Below are 22,818 nucleotides of genomic sequence, written 5' to 3'. Positions count from 1 at the left end.
AGAGGAGGTGGACAACTGCTCCTGCAGTGCAATCTTAACCGCTCCCGCCGGGTTCAGGACTTAATGTTCCAGAGGTTGACGGAGCGGCGGATTGGTCTGGCAGCAGTGGCCCAGCCGTACAGCATTCCCGGCGCGTCACGAGGAGCTGGGGATCTGATAGGCTCGGTCGCCATATTCTGGACCGGGATCGCGGGAAACCCCTCCTGCTCGGTGATCGAGCGGAACGGGGCTTCATAGCCGAGAAATGGGGCGACCTGGCCGTGGTGGCCGTCTGCGTGTCGCCCAACATCAGCCGGACCGAATAAGCCTCCTTCCTGGACGGACTCGCGGCTGCGCGAGACGTTTGGGCGCCTGCCCGACACTGGTCCTCGGGTACATCAACGGCGTGGGGATCCCGCAGGACCAACGGAAGGGGGCGCGACGTGCAGGACTGGGCGTTCGCACTCGATCTCCGGCTTATGAACCGGGGGTCGTCTAACACGTGCTTGGCACGGCGGGGCGAGTCCATAGTGGACCTCACACGGGCAAACCCTGCCGCATCTAGCCGTGTTTGCGGTTGGGGGGTCTCCCCGGCGGAGACCCTCTCGGACCACCCTTATATCTTGATGGATGTGGCGGTTGGCGCAGCGATGGGCGACCGTTCGTTGGGTGCGCGCGGTTCCAGCAGCCCACCGGGAAGGAGAAGAAGATTCCCGCGATGGGCGGTGACTGCTATAGCCGTCACTTGGTAGAACGAATCCCCGACCGACGAGGACGCGGAAGCGGGCGCGACTCGGCTGAGGCGAGTCGTTATTATTTATTTATTTATTAGTGCTTATAGGCGACTAATTGTCCTCTCCACATCACACGAATATACCTCTATCTTCTTACTGTTCATTAAACGGTCAATTAATAGTCTATTAAAGTATTTGTCACGAATTGTCTCTCCTCAACTGTCATAACAACATCATATTTATCTTTGTTCGAAATTTTAGTTGGCTGTCCGTTTATGGCACGGATAAGCTCATTTCCCTCATTAGGAAATTCCGACTTAACAGTCCTCCCAGGGCTATAATCCGGAATTTGAGTGGCCGTCTGTTTATGACACGGACAGGCCCATTCCTCTCGTTAGGAAACTCCGAGTTACATGTCCTCCCAAGGCGGTAAATGTAATGACTCGAGGCCAGGAAAAAACCCAGGAAAGGACCAGCCGCAAGAGTACGGTGGAGAGAAGAAATACAACGGCGGGAGGAGAGAATCAGGAACGGGGAAGTTTAGTTCATCTTCAACCATCTGACATTACAGACTTAGGACGACAGTGGTCCTCCCTTAGTTCGGTTAAGTGCTACAACTAGTACAAATAAAGTGCCATCTAAATCTAACACTCGAGTTATTTCATCTCCTCCATCTTGAACGTTGAGATATTCGAGGTACGCGATATCGACCGATCGGTTTGACCTGACCGGTTGCTCTTTAGTCGATAATACGGCGGCTAGCATCCTTTTCTAATCACCGATATGGAGATTGACCAATTAGCAGCAACGCCAAATTCCCTCACCTTCTGAACGAAGGATATCCTCGACGAATCCGATGATCTCGTGTCCTCAAACACACACCATCATAGTTTTCCTCTGCAGCATCATCGCGACGGAGAGTCATTCTCTCGTGAGGTCGTATTAAGGAGTTGCTTAGGGTCTGTACGCTCGGTGGATATTCCACGGTTTCGCAAAGAGTCCGACTTAGATTTTGTGAGCACGTACACCTATCATCCCGTTGACCGCGGATTCGTTATTGAACCTACGACCAACATCACTAGTACCGCGAGTGTCCAACCGCCGCGGTTGATTGTCGAGTCGGTAGCATCCATACTCGTATTAATAGACCGTACCTTCGTTATAACAAGACGATGGCCGATTCCAATGAAGATTCATCGAACGCCCACAACCTTATTCCTGACCCTTCTCATGACATGTTTAATTCGGTAGTATTCAGGAAGTATGTGTCAATTATCAACGAGTGTTGCATCAAAGTATCTGAAACTACATGTATCGTTACAACGCACGACTCATCATCTATCAGAATATCTGTCGAAAATTCTTCGAGTGTACAATTTCTTCCGGACCCGATACCGCGAAATTCAACAATTTTCTGACTTAATCTGGATGCCCCAATTTTCACATACTGATCCGCTCTCATTAAAGTTAGTTCGCTACCGGTATCTATTAGCGCGCTCAATTCGAAATTTCCGATCTTAACGTCTTTACCACGCTTCGTCTGCAACGATTTCCACATACTAGAAACAACTTTATGGGACTCGCTCAGGTTGTCGCACTTCGATACGATGTGTCCGTACTCTCTACACTTAAAGCACTTGGATCCTCTCGACCTATTCGGGCACTCTGCACACTCATATTCTTCGCCGCCGCAATTGTAACATCTCGTCTTCTTCATATCTCCAGATTTACTGGGCTTCCTGCTCCTTTCAGTTTTGGCTACCTTCACAATCGATTTTGCTCTGCGATAATTCTGTTTCTCGTACATGATTAATCTCTTCCTCAATTCTGTAATGGATGTAGTACCGTATAGTGTAGACTTATTGTTTTCTTCATCTACTATTCCTTCTACAATATACTCCACTTTCGCCTCCTCTTCCATATCAACATGGCTGGCTATTTCAAGCATGCGGTACATATAAGCCAAGCATGTTTCGTCGCTTCTCTTTTTCGTATCTCTAAGTCTTTGATGTACTTGCCGACTATTAATCTTTTTAGAGAATTCTTTAATCAGCCCTCTCTTCAGCTCATGCCAAGTCCTAACATGGCACTCGAAACTCGCGAATATTCTACCTGATCCTTTCAGCAATCTCTTCGGATAAATCGCTTTCTGTCCCTCTGACCACATGCACATGTCTGCGATTTACGACACCCCCCAAGCCCCTCATTCATGATACCACAATAATGTACAAATTGCACCAATTCTTTTTAACCTGTTACATTACAACGTATTACAAGTTCTACAAAGCTATAGAAACATTAACTAATAGACTTTTATAGTGGCTTGTAGACTTATATTATAAATAACAATAATGTAAAATATACAAATATCAATTCATAATAACAATAAACTTTTTAATTTTACATATTAAAGAAATTGCTATTTTTTCTAAAAGTTTACTTTTAGGAATATAAGCATAATTAAGAGAAATGTGCGCGTTTCTATAAGAATGTTTTAGTGAAGCTTTTATTCCTGTATGGAAACATTATTATAATATGATCTACAAAAACACATGCTTTGATGTGATAACGAATAATAAAATTGACAAAACAATTTAGATATGGAACTTAGTCAGCTTCGTTAATAATATATAGAACTTTCTATAAAAAACTCATTAAACATATTTATACAACTTTATTACCGACTTTAAAACATATTATATAGTTTCTAGTAATCAAATTGTAAATATAGTAAACAAATAATTATGTTAAGTTATTGTAAAGATCCATAATCCATACAATATGACATATTACGTACATACGATTATTGTAACATTAATCACATATATATACAAAAATACAACGTTATTATTACTTATGTAGTTATTACTTATTATTATTATTATATTAGTAAAATTTATAATATCGAGTTTTTCAATCAGGTTTTTTCAAATAGTAGTTTCATAAGGTTTTGTGCCCAATAGAATCACACAGTTTTCATAGTTGTCAAACACGTCCATTGCGTATAAATAGCGTTTGCTTAGAATAACGTCGTTTTTGTACCTCACAACCCTACTAAGACTGTAAAGTGATTTTGTGAGAAATGTTTTTATAATTGGTACTCCATTGTATAAATATCTCAATACCTGATCGTTATTTTTACAACCGCGGACGCTAACAGAAAATTATTTTACGTGAAGATACAATGATGGAAATTGATAATTGTTCGACTAATCAAATTACATCGGATGGAACTTAACTTTTAGAGAAAAATGGCGCACCCGGGAGAATAGATCGCGTTAAACGCAATGATCCAAATTGAACTGAAAAGTCGTTATGTATTTAGAGGACTTGTGTGTAGAGGATGGTTGGTCGTGAAATTTATTATACGAGATTGCCCGTTGTAGAAGCCGTCAGTATATTTTAAAATGACTAAATAAATAAGAACAGATAATGCTCGCAAAGACGCTCGTACTAACAGATTCGCTAAGACAGTGTATAATCGCTCGCGGATAACTCGTTAGTAACTGATCAATACTCGGTAGATAGTCGGTAGAGTCATAGGACGAGGCGGATGGAGAGCGTGCACACGGAATGGAGCAAATATTACGCACAGCTGCCATTATTGAATAACGTGAAGTTTCCACGTAAAACGATAATCAAACCCGCAGCGGAAATTGAGTTACACGGGTTCTGTGATGCCAGCGAAAGGGCATATGGAGCATGTGTTTACCTTCGCACCATCACCCCGGATGGTCATGTCTGTACACGTCTCCTCACTGCGAAGTCGAAAGTAGCTCCACTCAAATCACTAACCATTCCAAGGTTGGAACTGAGTGGAGCACTCCTTCTCGCGTCACTGGCCACTACAGTCCTCCAAGCCTTACGAAGCAACATTGCTCGAACCGTTTATTGGACTGACTCCACAATCGTTCTACATTGGATCAACACATCACCCCACCCCCTCCAGTGGATTACATAATGGGCGACCTTCCAGCTGCACGGATAACAGAATCTCGGCCATTTACCAACGTCGGAATCGACTACTGCGGACCGTTTTACATCAAGGAACGAAAGGATCGCAACCGACGCAAAATCAAGGTATACGTAGCAATCTTTGTATGTCTTGCAGTTAAAGCAGTCCACATCGAGTTGGTCAGCGATCTCACTAGCGAGGCCTTCATTGCTGCTCTGCGAAGATTCATCGCTCGCCGAGGATTCTGTGTGACAATTTACTCCGACAACGGTACCAACTTCGTTGGCGCCAACAATGAATTACGAGAGCTCCGAAATCTCCTGCAATCCGACGATCACAAGGCACAGGTCCAGTCCTTTTCAGCCGACCGACGGATTGAATGGCGCTTCATCCCTCCCAACTCACCTCACTTCGACGGGTTGTGGGAGGCTGCAGTGAAGTCTTTCAAACGACATCTCAGACGTGTCGTAGGTAACGAGCTTCGAAAACCTTAATACTCTCATCATTGAAATCGAGTCTATCTTCAACTCCCGCCCGCTGACTCCGATATCTTCAGACCCAAACGATCTCCTAGTTCTCACTCCCGGTCATTTCCTCATCGGAGATTCACTAACAAGTTTCCGAGAACGAGATTTCAGGGACACGCCATCCAATCGTCTCTTCTGCTGGCAGCATATTCAGAAACTCAAACAACATTTCTGGCGCCGGTGGAATCGAGAGTATCTAAACGGGCTACACATCCGAAACAAATGGAGCAAGGGCAGTCACGACATACGAGAAGGCACCATCGTCCTTCTCAGAGAAAACAACGTCCCCCCGATGCAATGGCCATTGGGCAGAATCATCAAGGCCCAACCCGGCGCAGACGGCATCATACGCACGGCTATCGTTCGAACGGCGACGAGTACCCTCGATCGGAGCATCAAGCGGATGGTACCACTACCGAGCAGAACGACTCCAGACGACTCCGAACCAATCAACAGCACCGAAGTCTGACAAGAGATCCACCTGACAACATCACACCATATCACTTCATCGGTGCCCTCTCAACGGGGGGTGGATGTTACGTCGCGTAACCCTCTACCTAGCCCAGGCCACACACCGCGGGCAATATGGCAACCAGATGTCTTCGGATACTCACTGCGTACCCTCAATAGTCTCAAGTATCTTCCATAAATCTCAGGAATTTCCTAGTAGGGGTCCTTCAAACCAAACAAACGTCTGTTTCCGAAGAATTTCTAAAGACCATTGTCTACTACGGCTAGACAAGGGATAGTCGGTTTTTCTCTCGTATGATACAACTTTCCTCCCACGAACCACTTTCTCTCGAGAGCGGTTAAGACCCTTCGTTTAACCAATTAACAACGAAGCCTATTTCCCTCACTCTCTTAACTAAAATCATCACCAATAAATCCGATGGTCCCGTGCGCTAGACACACCCATCCTTAGCTTTCCTTTGCCACAGCATCGTTTCCGAACATCACTGATTGTACATCCTTCGAACGGTCAACATCCTTTAACCGGGTATACACACTCCTAAATCAGTCACTCATTCATCTCGTACATACGCACCAGCGTAATTGCCTTCGTTATAAGTTGTTAGAATAAACGGTGAAATATAACTTACTATACTGTGTCATATTCATTCAATCACCTCTGTTATCTTAACCGAAACAGGGGAACGACTAATTCGCGGCGTCGATTAACCGAATCGTAGCGAGAATTTACGCCTCTCGTTGACGCATTTTCCTCGCGACCGCGTCTCTCCGCGAACGGTCGTAACAATATCATACGTAAAGGTGTAACTATTTAGTGTATTAAGTTATTGGAAATATGAATTTTATGACCCTGTCAATCGCTATATTATACCATATCATCAATTACCCCTATTATCCCACAAGAAATAAGAGGATCGATCTGTTCGTGGTGTCGATTCTTATAATCGTAATGAGAATTTACGATTCTCGTTGACGCGCTTCCTCGCGATCGCGTCTCCTCGCTGGTCCTCGCTGGTCCTTCGAGCTGGATCACGTGCCACTGAAAAGTGCACTTACCAGAGACCATACAGTGTCACGTGAAATCAACATTTTATCGACTTAATCACCTAATCACACGAGTAGCCATCGGAAAGGAACTCCTCCCTCGCTAAGCATATGCGCGACCCCACGCCGCACAATAAAGAATGGCAACCGATTCCCGGACCAACGTCCAATTCTTCAAGATAAGCTCGCTCAATCTATTAAACTAACACATGGCCCACGCTGAACAGATCAGTACATTGCGGCGGAGACGAAGCGCCTTAAGGAAAATTTTAAAAGACATAATGCTATTCAAGGGATTTGTGGCGGATCGGTACCAACAGGACGCCGACAGGTCGAGGCATCAACACGGTCGTAACACCTCTAGGGCGATCCGGGTACCAACCGTCAACACCAGAGGGCCGCTACGACGACAACGAGTCTGTCTATCTCGCTAGCGGTCGAATATAGGAGGCATGATACAAATACCGCACCTAGCTAGACTCCCTCTACGTCTAAGGCAGAGACTACAGGGCATAGCCTTACTGACGAGTCCACCGGTAGTCCCGGGACGAAACGCTCAGTCCCTTTTCACACGGCAGTGCCATAACACTGCCAAAATGACTGCAAGCCTGGATTCATGAGCATGAAGAGATCGTTGATCTCGCTGATCCTGCGGCTGCTCGAAATATATCAAGTAAGTCTAGTTATTTTTCTCAATTCGATTAGTCGAAGTTGGAATTAGATGTACAAAATAATTTTTAAGCAACGCAACCTATAGTCGCTATTAATTCAAAAATAGCAGCTATAAAGCGGAAAGATCGTGAATTTAAGACTACGTCTGATGGCCGTCTTATTGTCACAGTAGAAAAAGATGAACCAGAACGCAAGAGAAAGAAGAAATCTGCACTTTTGTGCAGTGATTCAGAAGACGATTGTGGTAAGAATTGGGGTTAGATTTGGGGTTAGGAATTGTAGAATGTTACGTTTTGTCTGGCTCGTTTTGGTTGCGTTGCCGTTAATTTTTGAATTTAGACTAAATTGTAGTATTGTCTGTTATATAATGCGATTTGAAATTAAACTCCACGTTTCGGCTAATCTGCTATGCGCAGGAGTGCTAGCACGGGAGAGGATTAAAGTTGGTGAAAATAAATGTTCGCTTAATCCTGCTATATTATTAGACAAATATTCTTCACAAAAAATGTTTATTCGTATTCTAATTGGATATTGACAGAATAGTCGTTGAAATTTCGAATGCTCGGAGTTACAATCGTTCGCAATACGTTTCGCTCTTATTAATTACAAGATTTTAATTTCGATAGATTTTCGATAGTTTACAAATTGACAAATACAAACACGTCGATTAACAAGACTAACAAGAATTGGAAACTAATAAAACAAAGAACTAAAAGCTAAAGAACTAAAGGACTAGAGAATCTAAAAGCTGAGAGCAAGAACTAAGAGCTAAAGGAATTAAGAGCTGAAAACTAAGGAACTGAAGAATTAAAAAAAACAAAGGAATTGAGAAATTAAGAGCTAGAGGAATTAAGAATTAATCGCTATGAACAAGAAATTACTTGCCAGGAAATGAGAACTAATCGCCAAGAACCAAGGAATTAATTATCAAGAACTGAGGAACTAATCACACAAAACTGAGGAATTAACTACTCTAAAACTAAGGAATTATTACCGTTTCTTCTATGCCGCTACGCTTATTTATATTTAGGTCTACCGTGGAGAAGTTGTCATGTGACGGGTTATTCCGTAGGGGTTGTGAGGTTCGAATTTAGTTTATACAAATTGTTAAAATTTATTTAAATTTCAAATTGGAACGCTCACTCGCGCTATTGATAGTTTTAGCCTACGTTACGGCGCGTGCGCAGCGCGGGACGTGACAAGAAAAATGTAAAGTAATTCAAAGAAACAAGTGAACGAAGCCAATGAATTTTTATGTTACATGATCAGAAGATGATGTTCAGTCTGTAGCCATGTCGCAAGCAATGGATAAAAAACGTAAATATAACGATAGTTATAATAACGTCAGCGTAAGGAGTGGATCCACATTAAAGTATCGAGGTATAATAGTAATATATAACCTATAGTAAATTTTGGTCTGTTGTTTAATAACAATTTTGGTATCCGTAGCAGGAGGGTCTGGAATACATCGACCATTGAAAAAATCAAGAACAGAATGTATACCATGAGCGGAATATAAAGCATCAAAGGCTGGAGGTGATGTTAAAAGGAAAGGAAAACCAAATCCATATGCTTATGTACCTTTGTCAAGAGCAGCATTAAACAAAAGGTAAATAATGATACCATGAATTTTGATTTAAATCGAAGATACGCATTGAATTGATTCATTTTTATCTTTAGAAAAAAGAAGAAAAATGCGAGTAAATGTTTGTAACTTTATAACTATGAGAAAACTCGAAGCAGCCCGAGCGCAACTGCATATACGAGGCTACGAAAAGTATCTGTTATAACTCAATTAAGAGCGAGTATCATCAATGTATTGGGTTTAGATTTGGGTCAGATTTTTCAATGCAACAGTAGCAAGGTGACCCTGGCAACGCTTGCACGAAATAACAACTATAATTTTATTTCATAAAATAACAAATCGGAAGTTATATCTGGTTCTTCGCACACGATAAAAATTTTATTACGGAATTGTGTCGGTAAAATATGTGAAACCGAAGAATCAATGAAAACGTAAGATTAGATTTAATTATTATTTTTCGTATCTATAATTTATATTTCATCATTTATATCATACTTTTAGATATAAGGACACTATCAATCAGATAACTTTTATGATCCATCAAGCATTAGGTTATCAATATTTGGAAGCTTGGTATCATATTCTTCATTTAATAGCCCTACTGTTTCAGGTAATATCGATTTTCTGCTTCTTACCCATTTGTCAATGTTGTACATTTCAACGTTTCCTTTTATTACAGGCAACTGGTAAAGCGAGAAGTCAGCAATTAATAGAGATATTAAAAAGTCTTGCTGAGTAACGTGATTCTTACAATTTTGCGTGGAAAAATGACGCTGAGTACGCTATTGGAGCTGCGATAAGAGTGCTAGGACCGGAGACAGTATTAAATTTGATTCCATTGAGGGCAAGTAATTCTATATGAACCGGATTATGCTTAGAAAAGAAAACTTTATTTTATAATTACAGTAATATAAATCTCTATTCTATAGGTATCAGACAATGCGATTAATTTAAAAATAACTTGACTACTACCATTATTGAAAAATTGTGTGCTAGGTGGGTCACATACTTTCTTCACGGAAGCATTGCTACCTATCGTTGCATTGTGCGAGTAAGTATTGTAATCTATCTTTATTATAAGAGTATAAATTATCTTATATTGATATTTTGAATGATAATTATACTCAATTTTAGAAAAAAAGCAACCGAACACCTGTACGCAGGAAAACTTACGAATTTCTCGTTTACCAAGTCTGGGCTATTTTACCAAGTATATGCAACAACGCTACTGATGTGAAAGATAATTTCAAGGTATATAACAGAGATAAATATAAAAGATATAGTATCAAGTATCCATGAGATAACTTTTATCTTGTTTAGAATATATCTAAACTGTTAGAAACAAATTTAAATGAAAGAAAGAATTTAAGGACGTCGATAACGTCTGCCTTACGAAGATTAATAACGAAAGCAGTCGAAGGCGACAAAAAAGAAGATATACACGAACTAGCTAGATTTGCAAAGAATTATTTACCATTGTTTTTAAATCTATACACTACTAAGCCACTTGGAACTGACGAAGAAGGACAACGCTTCGCCACGTTTGATACAATAAGAGTAATTTGTGAATAGAAGGAGTAATTTCCTTTAAAGAGATTAACTAATATTTTGTACAATTACAGGTGTATCTTACAATTACGGATAAAGAATTGGTACACGAATTATTCGATCGTGCGTTATTTAAGTTGAAAGAACCTGATATCGACGATTTTTTCAAAGAAAGTATTCACGATATAATAAGATTATTTATTAATCATACTGACATTAATAGATTAAGGACGTTTTACGATATGTGTGTACCACTTCTTAAAGAAATTTCTAAAACCAAGGAACAGAAGAAAGCGTATAGGTAACTTTTTAATATATTTGGAATTAAATATTTTAACTATCTTTTCTGCAAAAACAAAAATTATTTTTTATTTGTATGTTCTTTCAGGTTTTTAGAAGAGATATGTGGCAGTGAGAAGGAAACGTGTAAAGAGTTTGTAGTTCAATACAGACGCGAGATACAAAAATTATTAATAATAATAATCCTCTGCTACTGAAGTCGCAAAGCCAAGCAGAGGAGTATGTGCTAATTTTACAAACGTTGTTCTATAATATCAATTTCTTATGAAAATTTTAACAAATAAGCCTTACTCATTTTTTAATTAGGTACGATTAAGATGCTTAATTCATCTCATAAAAATTCATCCACAACTTGAGAAAACTAAGTTCTTCGAAGCCATTGTGCCCGAAGCAATAATGAGTTTAAAAGAGTTAAATGCGAAATGTCGAACTTCTGCATATCAACTTTTAAACATTATTGCCGAGAAATTTTTAGGAAATCCTACACATCTTAAAGATTATGTTAATATGCTCATGGTTGGTTTGAGTGGTGCGATAGAAAATATACAAAAGTATTGTACCGCATCCTTGCTGGCACTTTCTTCTATCACTTATCATTACAACGGTACAGTTTATTTCAAACTAAAGTCAAAATAAATATTTCGTATAAAAATAAATTACAAGTCTGACAAGAGAAATTGCAGAAGCTGCATTGTCATATATCAAAATATATATTACTGTGATGCCATCTCATATTGCTGCCTCGAATTTAAAATTGTTGGTTAGTAACAAAGGCGTTTAATTAATAATAATAACAGGTAGTAACAAAATCCCGTATATCTCAATAAAAAAACGAATAAGTGAATTTGCAGATAGGCGCTTTATGTGCAATGAACGATGACTGCCATACGCATTTCAGACAAAAAGTACGATATTCTGGTAAAGTTAATAAGAGAATACGGAATGGAAACAATTTTTGGCATGATTCCAGCTTCCAATGCGATGTTACGTAAGAGATTAAAAAATATGAATAAGGCAGAAGAAGCGAAGAAAAAGAAAAAAGAATTGAGGAAATTGAAAAAACAAGAAAATGACGAGGATGCTGAATTCAATGCAAAGAGAAAACCTAAAAGGTAACTTTGTATTTTCCTTTAAACGGAATTTTTCTTAAACCGAAACAACTCTACAATCTTTATTAAAATTCAGTATAGAAGAAATATTGGCGGATAGCGATGATGAGTTCGATGAAGATATGGGCAATGAAGAGTCAAGGAAAAGGAAGAAAAGAACATCGCGAAAGGAAGCCTGGATTCATGAGAATGAAGAGACCGTTGATCTCGTTGATTCTGCGGCTGCTCGAAATATATCAAGTAAGTCTAGATATTTTTCAAAATTCGATTAGTCGAAGTTGGAATTAGATTTACAAAATACTCTTTTAGCAACGCAACCTATAGTCGCTATTAATTCAAAAATAGCAGCTATAAAACGGAAAGATCGTGAATTTAAGATTACGTCTGATGGCCGTCTTACTATCACAGTAGATAATGAGAAAGATAATGAACCAGAACCCAAGAGAAAGAAGAAATCTGCGCTTTTGTTGCACAGTGATTCAGAAGACGATTATTCAGAAGACGAATTGGGGTTAGATTTGAGGTTAGGAATTCTAGAAAAATGTAAAGTAATTCAAAGAAACCAGTGAACGAAGCCAATGAATTTTTATGTTACATGATCAGAAGATGATGTTCAGTCTGTAGCCATGTCGCAAGCAATGGATAAAAAACGTAAATATAGCGATAGTTATGATAACGTTAGCGTAAGGAGTGGATCCACATTGAAGTATCAAGGTATAATAGTAATATATAACCTATAGTAAATTTTTAATAATTATATTAAATTGACATTGAGATGGATTCCTCTAGCCTAGACTGTGTAGCTATGTATATTAATAATAATTTACTTCTCTAGATTAAGTGACTTGTACTTATAAAGATGGCTACGTTAAGTGGTTTGTATTTTTATATCATAAGTAATTGAGTGGAACTCAACTGTTTCTGTGAAGCAGAGTGTATACTGCGAAGGAGGTGGCGATACCTGAAAGAGGTAAAAACGAGTATTATGGGGATAGGTTGCTACCTTACTTTTATTAAGTTAATATGAAATGGTGCCTTATAAGGTTGGCTGGTAGCTATTTAATACGTGATGGGTTTTTTACAACGATTGTGTTACGTCGTGCGACATTCTTTCTAGAACAGGCCACACACCGCGGACAGGATGGCAACCAGATGTCCGCACGCCTTCACTGCGTACCTTCAATAGAATTTCTAAGGTCCTTCAGCCCGAACCAAACATCTGCACTAAGTCACTGTCTAAAGGTTATTGTTTACTACGGAAAGATAGGAGAAGTTCGTCTTTCTCATGTACGATGTTTTACACTAGCAACTTTCTCTCGGGGCGGTTAACACCCTTCCTCCACTCTTCCACCACCAATCCAGAAAATTAACCTATTACCAGAGAAGTCCTTCCCTCACTCTCCCAACAAGAACTTGGTCTTAACAAATCATCTTTTCTCGTATCATTAGACGCACCCATCGCAAGTGTCCTCCGCTGCATCATCGTTACAGAAAGTTAGTCTTTATACGTTTTTTGAACCTTCAACATCTAAGCGTGCGTCGCGTACAACACCTCGTTACTCTAGCTATCAATCGAATTAATTGTACATTTCTAGTCAAGAAGTTGTTGGAATAAACATTAATTGTATTCGTTAATTCAGTGTAAAATCAATTTAACCACCCCTATTATCGCAAACGAAATCAGGGAATCGATCATTTCGTGGCGTCGATTATCCAATCGTAATGGGAATTTACGACTCCCGTTGACGTGCTTCCTCGCGATCGCGTCTCCCCGCGAATGGTCGAAACAGATTGACTAGTGCTAAGTGTTTTGTATTCTTATTTACTATAAGTGAATGAGATAGTTTAAGTGCTTTGTATTCTTATTTATTATAAGCATGTATTCCGCAATTGAACGGCGAAGACGATATCGGAAGTACGTGAATTGCGAGCCATGCGTAGCGAACACACGCTACTACTAAAAATGATCAAAATCGGGAAAATCACGGGTAAAGCCGCAATGGCTATCCGCAATATACCAATAAACGAATACGGACACCTGTACGATGCCCTACGACGAAACGTAGCCACCCAAGATTCTGTTAGAGAACAACAAGACCAGCTACGCGAAACGAGACAGCGTCACGACGAAAGTGTGCAAAGTTATATCATCAGGTTCCGCAGAGCACTCAATAAGCTACAATACAGTATAACGAACGAATACTGTGACGAAATTACTAGACGAGCTATGAACGACAGGATTTTAAGAGACTCCGTAATCGATTTTATTCGAAGCCTAAAAAGCGAAATAGGACAATTACTACTCGCCAATCCACCATACAATATCCTTGAAGTCGTAAAGAAAGCCACCGACATCGAGCGATTCTTCAGGGAAGATCGAAATCAACGACCAAAACCAATGGAACGATTACGACTCCATGAGCAGCGACGACTAACAACCAATAATCCCTATTCAATCATTAGAAAACCAACTCCAACACCCAGTCCAATGCCAAGAAGCTTCCGACAAACTGCACAAATACCACTTGCCCAAAGGACACAATTAAAATGCTTCAAATGCAATCAGATCGGACATGTCTCCAGTTAATGTAGAAATTTTCGAACACACAGCCAATTTCCGAGACCACCAGCAATCCACAATCTCGAGACAAGCAAGGAAGAAATAGAGAAACCAATATACCAGACTTACGAATTAACGCCACAACAGGAAGACTACCCACAGTACTTTTACGATCCGACGGACAGCGATATAAATTCCTCATTGACAGCGGAGCAGGAATTAATATACTCAAGCGAAGATGCCTATTACGACCAAGAATAACAAAAGAACGAAAATTCTCGATGGGACACTCTAAATTTAAAACTAACGAACACGCTTTGATAAAACTATTTGGCAAACCTCTAGAATTCTTTGTGGTAGAAGACAACTTTCCAATTATAGAAGACAGCATACTCGGTTTACCAGCCCTATCTAAATCCAAATTTGAACTCTCAAATCAACAATTATAACGTGACAATAATATACTTTTATTACCGTACCTCCAAAACAAGCAGTGTCAAAAACAGTCTACCTGGAAGGAAAACCGACAACGACATGCTTTATCAATGGTGGTGAGTGCCCAGTCAAAATGACTAATTTTATCAAAAATTCAAACACGTACGATCAAGTCTCCACGTTTAAAGATTTAGTCAGACTTTCGCATATAGAGAAAACTCTCCGTGAACCAATCGAAAAGATATTGCTGTTTTACCTCGACGTATTCAATCTAGAGACCGACTTATTACCATACACTAACCTTGCTAAACACACAATAACGTTAAAAGAAAATAAAATAATTAACACAAAATCTTACCGACCGCCTGAATGCCATAAAGAAGAAATCAAACGATAAATGGACGAAATGCTACAAAAGAACATCATAGAACCATCTGATTCTCCTTACAATTCACCAGTCTGGGTAGTACCAAAAAAGGCTGACGCCTCAGGGAAACAGAAATGGCGAATTGTAATAGACTTCAGAAAAATAAACGAACTAACTGACCAGGATGCATATCCATTACCTGACATAGACGAGATACTATCCCAACTAGGCAACGCAAAATTTTTCTCAGCCCTCGATTTATCCTCCGGATTCCATCAAATCCCAATGGACACAGACTCTAAGAAATACACAGTATGCTCCACACCACAAGGACACTACCATTACAATAGAATGCCATTCGGTTTAAAGAATGCACCTGCAACATCTCAACGCATGATGGATACCGCGCTAAGAGGACTCATAAATAAACATTGCTTCGTATATTTAGACGACATTATAATATTCGGACAGTCGATTGAAGAGCACAATAGCAACCTCGCGATAGTATTGCAACGCCTACGCGAACTCAGACTCAAAATACAGCCGGACAAATGCGAATTTCTCAAACCAGAATTAGAACATCTCGGACATATAGTAACCGCCGAAGGTGTAAAGCCAAATCCCCAAAAATTAGAAGCCGTTAGCAATTTCAAACAGCCACGTAATCCCACAGACATCAAATCGTTCTTAGGACTAGCAGGTTATTACCGCAAGTTCATCAGAAGCTTTTCTAAAATCGCGAAACCATTGACCGAACTTACAAAAAAGGAGACACCATTTCATTGGACAGATAAAACTCAGAAAGCATTCCAGACATTAAAAGACAAACTCTGTTCATCACCCGTACTAAAATTCTCAGACTTTGCGAAACCATTCACATTAACGACTGACGCCAGTACCGAAGGTATAGGTGCAATCTTATCACAGGACGGACATCCATGTTGTTATATCTCGCGAACTCTAAACCCACCGGAACGAAATTATTCCACCACAGAAAAAGAACTTTTAGCAATAGTATGGGCCATGAAACGCCTCCGACAATATCTGTTAGGGCGGAAATTCCTCATCCGAACCGATCACCAAGCACTAAAATGGCTACAGAATTGCAAAGACACCTCATCACGCTTGATGAGATGGCGATTGAAACTAGAAGAATACGAATACGACATAGAATATACGAAAGGAAAAGATAACACTGCAGCCGACGCACTATCTAGAATACATATTCTGAACAGTCGACGCGAAAACTTGAACATAGAACTCGACAAAAAGTTTCACGATTGGGAAAAATCTACCGACGCGTTACCCAAAATTCTCAAAATGACTCCGAACCGTAAATCTTTCTATCAATTATCCAAAACAGAGCTTGGAAATTACGACAGTGTCGAATGGTTAACTAAATTAAGCGAAATTATTCATACAAACGAGAAGATAGGTATAGGCGACGACAGTTTCACAGAAACCGAGAAGAACGCGATCAAACGAATTTTATTATTCCTGAACGGCACAGTAAAGAATTAAATTTTGCACGGGAACCAATCCAAACATATAGCGCCGAAGAAATAGACGAATTATTAAAAGAAAATCACCATTTAGTAGGATACCCCGGTATACAAAAGACATACGACCGCATTCGTGAACGGCACAGAGTACCAGATTTGATGAAACGCATACAACAACATATAGAATCATGCGACACCTACCAAACATCTAAAACTACACGTATCAGACCGCGCGAAGAACCTTCTATCACCGACACACTCCTCGAACCAAACGATAAAATTGATATGGACTTATTAGGCCCACTGAAAAAGACGAAGAAAGGCAATCAGTACAATCTATCCATACATGACGAACTGACAAAATACTTAATACTCGTACCACTAAAAACTCAGCAAACGGAAACAATTTGGAACGCACTCCTCAATCGTTACATTTACATCTTTTCCGCTCCAAAAAAGATATTAACTGACCGCGGACAGAATTTTATATCTAGTTTAATGCAACAGTACAAAGGCGCGTTTAAAATCAAACATATCAAAACGACATCCTTGCACCCACAAAGTAACGGATCTTTAGAACGGACACACGCAGTAATAACAGACATGTTAAAATCGATACAGCGAAATTCGGATGAAGAATGGGACGATCAACTTAACTTTGTATGCCTTGCATATAATACAATGATACACGACTCCACTGGTTACACGCCATTCGGACTCACATTCGGACACCAAGCCAATCTTCCCTCCACAATATCCAAGAATCCCCAACGCACATACGCAGACGAAGTCACGTTCCGCAAAAAGGAATGGGACTCTAGACTCCGAAACGCTCGCGAAACATTGATCAAAAATAAACAGCGATATCAGCGCGATCAAAAACGTAAAATTATAAAACCTCAATCAGTTTTCAAAGAAGGAGACTCCGTTTTAATACATAACGATCATAAAAGGCATAAACTTGATGCGGAATGGTTAGGACCATACACGATTGATAAAGTATGTACTCCATACTGTCTGATTCAAGACAAAAAGATACACGGTAATCGTTTAAAACCTTACTTTCCAGGTCGACGCTCCTCTTTGCCGGAATAGTATCCGCGCAAATAAATATTACGCCATTAGAAGGATACTCTGTATTCGTAGAAAACATAGGAAAAGGATATTTATACAGAGATACTGCCAATAGTAGGATTAGACACTAGCGACATATACGAACAGATAAGCACAATAGAATCATATAAATTAACAATAGACTCACGTGTAATCAGCAAACAATACGTTGAAGAATTAGGCGGATTACAAAATCGTATCAATAACCTAAAACAACTCGCAAAACACTTGAAAGCGTTAACACATACCCGAAGCACACGAGGTTTACTCAACATCATAGGTTCCGTATCGAAAAGTCTGTTCGGAACTCTCGACGATGACGATCTCACGCTCATAAACAATATGATAATAATAAATGATAATAATAATGATAATAATAAAATCAAGACCATAATAGCTAATCAAACAGTACTTATTAGAAAAATTATAAACTCAGAAAACCTAAACTACTTAGAGAAATCATATAATTATATATTAAAACTACAACAACAGGCAAATATCGATAGATTTATGCTTAAGATGATCATGAAAGTCGACACCGCGATGCAAACTTTACACTTCCAATTAGATGAAATACTTAACGTCATGATATTAGGCAAACAAGGAATAATTAGTCCACAAATACTCGACCCCGATGAATTCATAGAAAATTACGCCAAGGCAATAGGTAGCCAGATGTACAACCCCGCGATTTCTGCCAAAACCGAACATTTTCAATTCATACTCGACATCAGTGATCTTAAAATCTTCACAATAAATTACAAAATATTTTTCAAAATCATAGTACCTTTAGTCTCTAACACAGAATGGAACATATTACAGATATATCCTATCCCGAGTAAAAGAAATGGAGTATTTTTGGCTCCAGTAGTCGAACATCAGATATATTTAATCTCAGGTCTTTCATTTATAAACGCTGATATCGAGCATTTCAACAAACTTTGTAAGAATCGAGCCGGAACCACTATATGCAAACAAACACTACCAATCCATGACAGAAACTCAAGAACCGATTGTCGCAGCGAAATAATAAACTTCAAACCACACATTGAACATTATCAAACAACTGTACTTAAGATTGAAGACATTAGCTTTATACCGCTCAAAACTAGCAACTGTTACATTGCGATACCAGCAAATCCGATAGAAATAGACACAATTTGCCAAACGAAACATACCTTACAAAAAAGTTGACAAGCCTTCCATCATAAGAGCCAACACTTCTTGCGATATATTCTACAAAGACGAACACACGCGTAAGGGCGAAACAACAAACGAAGTCAAATACGAAATCAAAACAAAAACCCTAGCGCTCAAAACAAACGATAGTTTCACTCATCTATTAGATAAACTCGAGCGAGCACCGAAGATAATAGATAATTTACAAGGCTATAAAACAACGATCGATAAAATAGGCGACGAGATAGAAGCTCTTAATTTCGAATATAGAATAAAAAATATACAGTATTGGGGACTAACCACGCTCCAGATATTAGGGTATATAGCATTAGGCATACTAGGTATATATGGATTAAACAAAATAGGGATATTCAAATGCATCAGGAAATGTATACCGAACAAATTATGTATCAATCTATTTTGCTGCCGAAATGAAACCGTAATCAACAGCCACGATGCGACAGTCCCACCAGTATCACTCACCCTGGCCTCAACACCCAACATCTATATTCCAACCAACACATACCACTTAGATGAAGAGGAGGAATCAGCTGTAATTTTCAAGCCACGTCAAGTTCGATTCCACAAAAGTCTTCTGAAGAAAACTTCTGAAGAGACCAAGTTCAATCTAAGAAGGGGGAATGTCACAGGTGAAATTCGAGCAAGCCATATGATAAACCAAAATTCCGAGCGCCTTATCACGTGTGACCGTCCTGTCAGCACCCGTTCTCAGCCGCCTGGTTGGCATTCGGTCACTCCTGTCGTTCTCCGAAATACATGATAAGTACAAGCAAAGCCTTCTCCCACTGCAACGAATAAAAGAATATAAATGCTCCCTTCAAAATCATCCAGTCAGTCTAAAAAATTCTTAACTAACCCAAGTATCGAAAGTGTATCATCGCGAACCGAAAATAATATTGTACAAATTGAGTAAAAATAAAAAGAACTCGATCTCCTGTTCGGAAGTTGACAAGTGTCTTATTTTTATCTTAATTTTACGCGACACGAGCGTGGATTCAGCGCAGCACACACTGGAGTACTGCCTGGCGTGGGCGCGGCCGCGCCACGACTTCATCGCTGAATTCGGATGGGATCTCTCGCTGCCGACGATCCTCCAGGCATTAGTTAGCGAGGTTGGTAAGCGAGAGAAGGAGATGGGCCGTGACCTCCTTCTGTGAGCAAGTTATGCTTCGAAAAGAGGTTGCGGAGAGGGTGAGGGTGCGGACTCTCACTCTGAGAGGATTGACCGGCGAGGGCGCGGCAGTGGCCATGGACGCGCTTCGGTGAGGCGCGCTAGTTCCGCCGCACCCCCCCTGTGGGGTGCAAACTTTGGCGCTGGCAACTCAGCGCCCCGGGGCCGCAAAGCAGTCCGGCGACTCCGGCGACGAGGCGCGGTGTGACAATGGCCACACACCACTCCATTAAGCCGTGGTATTCGGCGGGGGGGGGGGGTGTTTCGCTCACACCGGTTCCCGGGCCCTTTTCGATCGCAGCCGGGACGGTCATCGTGGAGGTTTTAGTCGGTTGGCGTCCGGCACTACCAAGCCGCTTTTCCCCAGAAGCGACTTGGTGTCCGTGCGGACTTCCTCCACGTTAATAAAAAAAGCCCCCCAAAGTGCTTGTGTGGCACAGCATTCTTCACGCCCACCGGTACCAAGGATGAACTCCTCCTCCAAGTCGGTGGGGCCTTTTTTTGCGCGAGGAGAGGAAAATGAATTTAAGCATACCCAGTGACTCGCGACACCAGGTTATGTGGGACTCCAGATGACATCGTCATACCCACTAAAAACCCCTCCTCTTTCCTCTGATTTGTTAGACACAGACAACCCCAGCAGAGCCGATCAGCATTCATCAGGGTTGTCCTCAACCGTGTCGCGGCATATTATCGTCGCGTACTGGTGGCGCTCCTCCTATTCGCTGACTCCATTGCCTTCTCCATATCCCTTCTATATCTCATTATGCCCTTACAGAACTCTGTGAACTTCCTCCAGTATTTATCCCTGGTAACTACAGTGTCCACCAAGTTGTCCACGCTTACCCAAGAAGTTTTCGAACTCGATTCTTCTATTGATCCATTTAGGGCACGCGAATAAGACATGCTCGGCGTCGTCATTCGGGTCTCCACAGTCCCAACACTGCGTGTCGACCTCCTTACCGATCCTCTTACGGTAGCTGTTGAAGATGCCGTGTCACGTGATCGATGTCTCATCTATTCCTGGCGAATATGATCGCATTACTTATTAATCTCCTGGTCACATTATCCTCATTATACATGCTCCATTCCGCCTGCCACTCCGTTGAGGCCTTCTTCTTTACTTCTTTCAAATCTTCTTTCTTTTCCGCATGCCTCTCAATCACCTCCTCTCCAACAGCTGAGGTCTTATAGATCTTCTTTCTCTCATATATCCCCATCAACATTCGCACTTTAATGTAGATCGGTAAGTTCCCGGTCAATACAGAAAGCGCGGTGTGGGATACGGTGCGGTAGGCCGTGGATGTGATGCACAGGGCAGTTCGTTGAGCCCTTTTTATGATCTTCTTGTCTTTCTCATACTTCATCGCATCAGCCCACACAGGCGCACCGTATATTATTATGGATTCCCACACGCTGTAATATAGCCTTCTTGCCAAACCAGGCGGGCCCTTAATATTCGGTAGGATTCCTCGTAATGCTCCTATTTGATGCCCGCTTTATCGCACAATGTGCTTGCCAAATTTCCTATTCGTGTCAATCATGACGCCAAGATATTTCGTGGCCTCTACCGTGTTGATAGCCATGCCGTCCACATTCAGGCCGATAACTTTGGGCGCCCTCATGCCCGTAATGAGGATTATTTCCGTCTTCTCCTTAACCAGCGTCAAACCCACTCTTGCACACCAATCGCACACTGTTCTCATGATCTCCCTTACTATTCCGCTAACGCCTCCGTTTTTCTTCACGGTATATGCGATTGCCAGGTCATCTGCAAACGCGACCGCCTTAAACATTACCCTGTTATCTAGCCTTTCCAATAACCGATCGTAAACTATGTTCCATAGGAAAGGCCCCAGCACAAATACTTGCGGAACTCCAGCCGCAACCAGGTACTCCACCGTACCAAACTGGTTGCTGACGATTATCCTCCTGTCCGTCAGGTAATTTTTTACCAGTCTAATGATCTTGCAAGGCAGCTACCTCCTGGTCAGTTCGTCAACAATGCTGTTCCAACTAAGGGTGTTGAATGCATTCTTGATGTCCAACGCAATCATCAAGCATACCATCCTTTTCTTCTTGCAGGTGTCCGCGAATTTAATCACCTGTGTAATCGCGTCCACCGTACTCCTTCTTCTCCTGAACCCATATTGTCCCCTATGAAATAGGTCCACTCCCATACATCTTTCGATAATCAACTTGAGACACTTCTCCCACACTTTGCATAGTTCGATAAAATAATGAAAAGATATCTGAATAAAACTCTGGTCGACCCGACTTTATTCCTTCGTAATAAGTGCTTACACCTAGCCGACCATACGTTCTCTACGCCACATGGCGACGCAGCGAAGCACATCTCATGCGCGTGCGCGTGCTTTCTAGCGCTTCAACGGGCAAGATGGCATCAAATGCCTCCCACGTGCATATCTTAATTAAGTATTACGCATCGTGCGACCGTAAAGTGTCGCGGCCCTACGAGTGCAAACATCTAACAAACAAATGTGCTGCGTCGTGTGTGATCGTATACGGCGTCAATTACCAATTAC

The 22,818-nt window shown here is 40.9% G+C and overlaps 1 long non-coding RNA gene and 1 pseudogene across 1 annotated transcript; both read left to right on the top strand.

Annotated features, from left to right (window-relative positions):
* The first annotated feature begins 7,598 nt into the window (after positions 1-7,598).
* LOC117207049 lies at positions 7,599-9,141 on the top strand. The gene is made up of 4 exons (XR_004487463.1): positions 7,599-7,626; positions 8,652-8,699; positions 8,832-8,991; positions 9,063-9,141. It is a non-coding gene; the product is annotated as an uncharacterized LOC117207049 (long non-coding RNA).
* Positions 9,142-9,196: 55 nt separating this feature from the next.
* Positions 9,197-12,718, top strand: LOC117207050 (annotated as a pseudogene).
* The last annotated feature ends 10,100 nt before the right edge of the window (positions 12,719-22,818 follow it).

This window comes from Bombus bifarius, unplaced genomic scaffold (assembly GCF_011952205.1).
Source record: "Bombus bifarius isolate JDL3187 unplaced genomic scaffold, Bbif_JDL3187 scf7180000008015_frag, whole genome shotgun sequence".
Lineage (NCBI taxonomy): Eukaryota > Metazoa > Arthropoda > Insecta > Hymenoptera > Apidae > Bombus > Bombus bifarius.
Note: the sequence above shows the minus strand (reverse complement) of the source record. Positions and strands in the feature narration are given on the sequence as shown.